The sequence below is a fragment of the Phyllostomus discolor genome, chromosome 5, assembly GCF_004126475.2.
Source record: "Phyllostomus discolor isolate MPI-MPIP mPhyDis1 chromosome 5, mPhyDis1.pri.v3, whole genome shotgun sequence".
Lineage (NCBI taxonomy): Eukaryota > Metazoa > Chordata > Mammalia > Chiroptera > Phyllostomidae > Phyllostomus > Phyllostomus discolor.
The window spans coordinates 31,842,596-31,848,841 of record NC_040907.2 but is presented as its reverse complement, the minus strand read 5'-3'; positions in this window follow the sequence as shown (position 1 = coordinate 31,848,841).

The following is a 6,246-nucleotide window of genomic DNA, read 5'->3' as shown; positions in this document are numbered from 1 at the left end:
AGGCCAAGACAGCAAGTCCTAGGCTTGTGAGGGAATGAAACACTCACTCTCTCTCATTCTATCTTAATTCTGGCCTGCATTTCTCCCATAACCTTCAGTGAATAGCTCCCACCATAGATATACCAATCATTAGAAAACTTCTGCTTGAGGCTTGAGCTTCTGGCAATGATTTTCAGAAGCCTCAAGACAGGACTCAGATCAGCAGGGGTCAGGACCAAGGAACAAAGAGATTTATAGATTTCTCACTCTTATTTGGATCCCTATTGGCAGCTAAGTGTCCCATACCTCTTGCTCTGTTCATTGTCCCTTCCCTTGACACAAAAGAAGCCTGAATTCTGAGCTCTCTGCATATGGATTTGTGGAAGCTTTAAGAGTCCCCATCTTGTTAAGCTGGCACTTTCTCTATCAGGAAAGGAATAAACCTTTCCTTACTCTGAACTCTGATGTCTTGAACATGTGGCTTCTTGAACATGTTACCTTGAATCAGTAACAAATTGAGTCTAATGTTCAGGTCACAGTGAGTGGTCACTCCATTCTTCTGAGAGAAGGTCCCAAGACAGTTCACCTCTAGCATTCTATAGTTTAATTCAAGAGACATCTATTGACTCCTGCTGTGAGCTGGAGAATTGAGGCATGTACTAGATCTCAAATCTGGCCTTGTGGAACTTAAGGTCTAGTTGGGTAGAAAAAAGACATGCATAGAGAAAGAAACAAAAGACATGCTTTGATGGAAATGCAGAGATCATGCTGCATGAACCCAAGGTGGCTTGGATACTGGGACATTGGGCTGAAGAGCCTTGGGGAAGCCAGATAACAGAGTTTATTTTTTTAAGATTTTATTTATTTCTAAAGAGAGAGGAGAAAGGAGGGAGAAAGAGAGGGAAAGAGATGTTGATGTGTGAGAGAAACATTGATCAGTTGCCTTTCACATGCCCCCAGCTGGGGAGCTGGCCCACAACCCAGGCATGTGCTCTGACCGGGAATTAAACTGGCAACCTTTTGGTCCATAGATCAGCGCTCAATCTACTGAGCCGCACCAGCCAAGACCACATAGCACAGTTTACAAATAAACTTGGCTCTGAAGCTGAAGTATCTGGTAACCCATCTTTGTTATGTAACTGTGCCTCAAATTCCTTAACTGTAAAATGAGAATAATTATTATATATTAATAATATTACAGCCCAATTCTCTAAGACTCAAATGACTTAACACATGTAACACAGCCAGAACAGCACCTACCATACTTACTTACTAAGGGATTGCTTACAGGGATAGTAAGCAATCCACCACACATGTTAATCATTGTATTATCATCAGAAAAACAGAAATCTACAGAGAGAGGTTTTCTGGCCCGAGAAGCCTAGCTCAGGAGCCAGACTACCTGAGTTCAAGTACTAACTTTGCCACTTAATTAATGTATAACCTTGAGTAAATCACTTCAACCAGTTGTGCCTTAATTTCCTCATCTGCAAAATGGGGGCTAAAAATAGTGACTACCTCAGAGAATTGTAAAGATTTTTAAAAGCTTGGAACAGCACCTGGACCATAATAAGTTTCAATAAACATAAGCTCACTATTTTAATCAGAGATGTGATGCAATTCTACCAGTGTTTTGGGGAAGGCAATGGGGAGGATTGGGAGAGGCAAGCTGGAGGCAGAGGCTATGGAGAAGCAGGATAATACAAGAATCCAGTAGGAATGGCTTTCCAGGGCTCCTGCATTATCAGGAAAGCATCTGTAAGTCAATACCGCAGGCTACCATGAGCCCAAACAGCACGTACCTGCACACAGTGGTGAGGGTAAGGCCCCTCAAGCAGGCCTGGTGGATTCCTTGAGCAGGATGGGGTCCTCCCACATTGGCTGGTGACTCTGAGCAAGTCATCCTAATGTGCTCTCAAATGGAAAGACAGGTACTACCTTGCCAAGTTCCCTTGGAAGTGGGGGCAGGGCTGTAAGGAGTGAGAGGAAAACTTGCAGAAGGGAGCTTCTCAGATTCCAGAGGGTTTGAAGTCTGTCTTTGTTCTGGGGACAAGAGAACAACAGTGTGTGTGCTTCTGTTCTTATTAACTGCCCTGCTTCTCTTTTCCTTTCACTTCTGTAAGCCTCTCCTTAGTACTGAAAGGGCAGTCAGGAGGGAGGCACAGCGCTGCTCCAAGGAACTCACAGTCCCACAGGTGAGGCAGGACACCACACTCAGAACCACTCTACGTGGGGCGCTTTGTAATTTCCAAAGCACTGTCAGGTCTTTGACCCCAGTTGTCTAAGCCCCACTGCCACCTCAGAGGCCACCTACTGCCTCTGAGTTAGGGGAGAGTTTGTCTCCTGTGGTAAGTTAATTCTAGAAATGATCCCAGTACTCCACCTCTTCCTGTATCTGTGCTCTTTGCAAAATAATTTTGGCCCTTGCCAGTGTGGCTCAGTTGATTGGAGCATCATCCCATACAGCAGAGTTGTGGGTCTGATCCCCGATCAGGGCATGTATAGGAGGGAACCAGTCAATGTTTCTCTCTCTCCCTTCCTCTCTCTCTAAAATCAATAAACATAGTTTTAAAAACAGTAACTTGTAGCTTCTCACTTCAGAAGGTATAGTCTATTTTCCCACCCCTGTAAATGTGGGCTGAACACTGTGACTTGCTTTAACTAGTAGAATGCAGTACAAGGAATGTTGTGCTAGTTCTGAGCCTAGGCTGTAAGAGAATTGTTTTCTCTTTCTCTTCTGGAAAACTGCCTCTGGAACCCTGCCTCAGCCATGAGAACAAGTCTAAGCTATGCTGCCTGAGGATGGGGCCAGGCAGAGTGGAACCTACCCAGCCCAGTTGTCCCTGCTCAGACTCTTCCTTACATGGGTGAGAGGGCCCAGCCAAGCTGAGCAGAGCCACCTGATTGCAGATACATCAGTGAACCTAGCCAAATCCAGCTGAACTCAGTAGAACCACCAGTCAAACTGACAAACTCAGAGAATAATAAACAAAGAGTTCCAAGGTGAGAGTAGAAGTTGCAAGGCCTCTTAAGACTTAAGCTTAGAACTTGCAAACCATTGGTTCCACTAAATTTAACTGGAGAGAGAGAGGACCAGAGTCCTCTGAGGGAAATCTACCCATGGCAGGTAGATTTAGACACAAAGAAATTCAGTCCCTCTCATGTCAAAATTTGAATGCCCCTCAGAGAGATACTGATTTGCTTTACAAAAGCCATCTTCATTTTGCCCAATGATTCCCCAGATGAGTTCCTTAAATAACAGAGATATGCCCTGGCTGGGTGGCTCAGTTAGCTGGAGAATTGTCTCCTACACCGAAAGGTTGCAGGTTCGATCCCCAGGTCAGGGCACATATCTAGGTTGTGGGTTCGATCCCTGGGTGGGGTGTGTACAGGAGGCAACCAATCAATGCTTCTCTCTCACATCAATGTTTGTTTCTCTCTCTCTCCTCTTCCTCTCCAAAAAATAAACATATCCTCAGGTGAGGATTAAAAATATTTTTTAAATATATAATGTACATATATGGTAGGATTTGTTTTATATACAACTTACCAAGAATATATTCTGTGAAATATGAGGTAAGTATATAATAATATCCTACCAGTGCTTCTCAAGAAGGGAAGCATGTGTTTTTCTGCACATCAGTTTTCAATAATTGGTTTGCCACCTGTAAGATGTTGTCTCCTACACCTTTTTGGAGAGAAGAGCTTATGGCACACAAGCTGACTCCACACCCGTACTAATGTCACCAGATCCAAGTGAAAAATAAGTGCCTCTCAGGATCAAAATAAAAATGTTGCCCTAATAAAGTTGCTATTACTATGGCTCATTTTTAGTCACACCATTTTATTATTTTGTTTTTATGTAGCTCGTGCTATGTCAGGTGTTGTTCTAAACACTTTACAGACATTAACTCATTTAATTCTCATTTAATAACCAATGAGGTAACACAAAATTCCCATTTTAAAGATGAGGAAATTCAGGTGTAGAATGGTGAAGAAACTTACCCCACAGTCTCAAATAAATAGAGAAAACCTAACATTTTGTGTACAACATATCCAAAAAGTGCCTGGGCTGAAACAGGTTGAAGAAAACAACTTAAGGTGAGGTGTGGTTGGTGTGTTTCCAAACAAGCAACCAGGAACATTTAACTGGTCAAAGCAAATCATAAAGTCAGCCCAGATTTAAGGGTGGGGAAATTAGCTCTGTTTCTCAATGAGGGAAATGGCAAGGTCTTGTTGCATTGGGACAGGGTGCAAAGAATTGTGGTCAGCTACCATACAACAGGTAAGGGGTGGCTCAAGAATATGGGAGAAAATGGAAGGATTTGGAGAAACCAGTTTTGAGGCTATTGTCATTGTTCAGTGAAAAGTGAGGCCTGTCCTAAGATATGAGAGATATTTCGAGAAAGAAATTTCAGATTGTGATTTTTTCAAAGTTACTTAAGTGCCAGTCCTATCCTTATCTAGAAAATAGAACCAAAAAGAGTACCCATCTCTCAAGGGGGATTTTTGTGAGGATAAGAAACTATACAATGCCTATAAAACAATGCTTAGAATGGGCCTGGCTCAGGGAAGTCTTCAATATGCAACAGGGATTACTGTCACTGCTATTGTTAATTAGGCAAAGAGGGTAACTGCAGTTTCTGGCTTCAGCAGCAGGGTGATGGTGGTACTGTGTTTGGAAATGAGGAAGGCAGAAGGGATAACGTTTGGCAGGGGGAGATAATGGGTGACTTCAGTTGGCTGCTGGGGCTCTGCTTGCCCCCCTTGCCTTCCACTGAAGATCCTGAAATTCTGAGACCTTCTAATCCAAGTTTTTAACTTGAGGTTTTACATACAGGTGGACCTTAAGGAGTGCCCCATCCCCTGAGATTATGTGTAAAATGTGGTGTTTTGTGGGTGGACTATCCTGAGAAAGGACCAAAGCTTTCACGAGTCTGTCAATCATACTTGTGACTCCCCAAAAATGAAAACCACAGACCCAAGCTATCTCTCTACTGTGGCCCATGGCTGGTCTTCTGTTAAGGATGGGCAACTGTATGTCACAACAAAAGAGGAACTCACGAGCAAGACTGAGGCAACTTTGCTAAGCTTCCCAGTCTCTAGATGGGGCCCCTTCACATTTGGCTCTATTATCCTCTGCAGAGCTGGATCTCTTCCACCTCTTTTTTTTTTGACATCAGGTGCACAAAATTGGATTAAGCATAACCTTTTTTCATGACATTCTTTTATCACCTTCATCCTGCATAATACACTTTTATACATAGGTTTTTACTATTTTAGTTGTTTTGATAATATAATAAGTACTGAATATGAAAGCAGAGCCTTCACAATAACCTAATCTAACTATATGTTCCTTCCAGACCATCCTATCCCCCTACCTGAGGGAACCATTATGATTCCCCACATGAGGTCATTTTTTTCCCTTTTTACATAGTTTTACTGCATATATGTTCTTTAAAAATATTTTCCAATTTTGGTCGTATTTAACTTGATAACATCACTAGTCATCAGAGAAATGGAAATTAAAACCACAATGAGACACCAAGAAACACCTCGTAGAATAAAGCTGAAAACTTACAATGCCAAGTTTTAGGCAAGGACATGACGTAAAATACTCTATTTTTTAATTGAATCACTGATCTGTGATTCTTGGCTTTAGGAGAGCTCAAATTAGAAGTTCCCAGGTGGGCTTTATGCTACTCTGGCCACGTAATCAACCTAGACACATGTAACCAGTTAGGCCAGTCCAGATGTCCAGATAAAGAGAGTTTTGCAATGCAGCTGTAAATCAACTCTCTATCTTCTACAATATAAAATCCTACAATAGGTGTAACCACGCAGGAACCTTATTTTCTTTAATCTGCCCATTTATTTTTATTTTTTTCCTTTGACTCAAACTGGCCTCACCTAGTGCCCTGACTCACCCACCTCCCCTCTCCTTTACTTAATCATTAAGCCCCTCAGGACAATGGGGTTCTGGTCAGCAGCATCTTTTGACCACAGAGAGAATTCTGGTGAAACTAGAGAGAACACCTAGTCCTCGGTTGTGTTTCAACTCCAGAACAACACCCCGCCGCCCTGGCCACATCCTTGAGAAACCAGATGAAGCAATGCCTTGCCATGGCTGATGTCAGGGCCAGATGTAATGATCAACTACTTCCTACCTTAGCGTTGACCAATCAGTAGACCATGACCCTGACCATGTGCCTAATGCCCTTAGTCACCATGCTTAATGATCTTCCCCCTATATAACCCACCCCTTAG